Here is a 680-nt window from a genome sequence, read left to right as displayed (position 1 = left end):
ATCTGGAGAGGCAGTCCGCGACCACGTTAGCCTTGGCAGCGATGTGTCGTATGTCCGTGGTGTACTCGGAGATGTACGAAAGCTGGCGTTGCTGTCGGCGCGGGACCACAGCTCGGTGAAAAAGCGCAGTCATTGGCGTTTCCCCGTTACCTTGAAGTGCAGCGGGGGAAAGGCACATCTTCGCTTTCTCGCCCGTAGCGTGCATCGGTAATAACCACAGGCCAGGGCTGGAGTTTGCCGACGTCGGCCGGAGTTTCTGCTAGGGGCAGCCTTGTACCAGGGAAGGGCCGCTGCGTGTCGGGGCCAGCACCTCCGGGGCAAAACGCTGGATTAGCCAGTAAGAACCGGTCAGCCTCTTCGCCAAAAGCGCGGGGCTCAGTATAGCGGTTAGCGAGCGCTGTTGAACATGCGGTGACCATGTGCCGAAGAAACAGTTCTATGAACAAAAAATGTCGGTTCTTCCGTACCCAGCAGGCTGAGCATCATCTCCATGTGGTCCAGAAGGCTTGTTGTCCCCCAGGGCTATGAATGCGAGCAGGCATCGGGCCCGTTCCGACCGTGACACTCGAAAGTCTTCAGCAAGGAAAGCCTTGAACGGCTACATATTTATCCTGGGCAGGAGGAGATGTAATAAAGCCCACCGTCCGGGTCCAGGTTGAGCTCCCCAGCGCCGAAACAAC

This window comes from Notothenia coriiceps, unplaced genomic scaffold (genome assembly GCF_000735185.1).
Source record: "Notothenia coriiceps isolate Sejong01 unplaced genomic scaffold, NC01 NC01_scaffold00010727, whole genome shotgun sequence".
Classification (NCBI taxonomy): domain Eukaryota; kingdom Metazoa; phylum Chordata; class Actinopteri; order Perciformes; family Nototheniidae; genus Notothenia; species Notothenia coriiceps.
The sequence above is the reverse complement of the archived record's forward strand: the minus strand, read 5'-3'. Positions refer to the sequence as shown.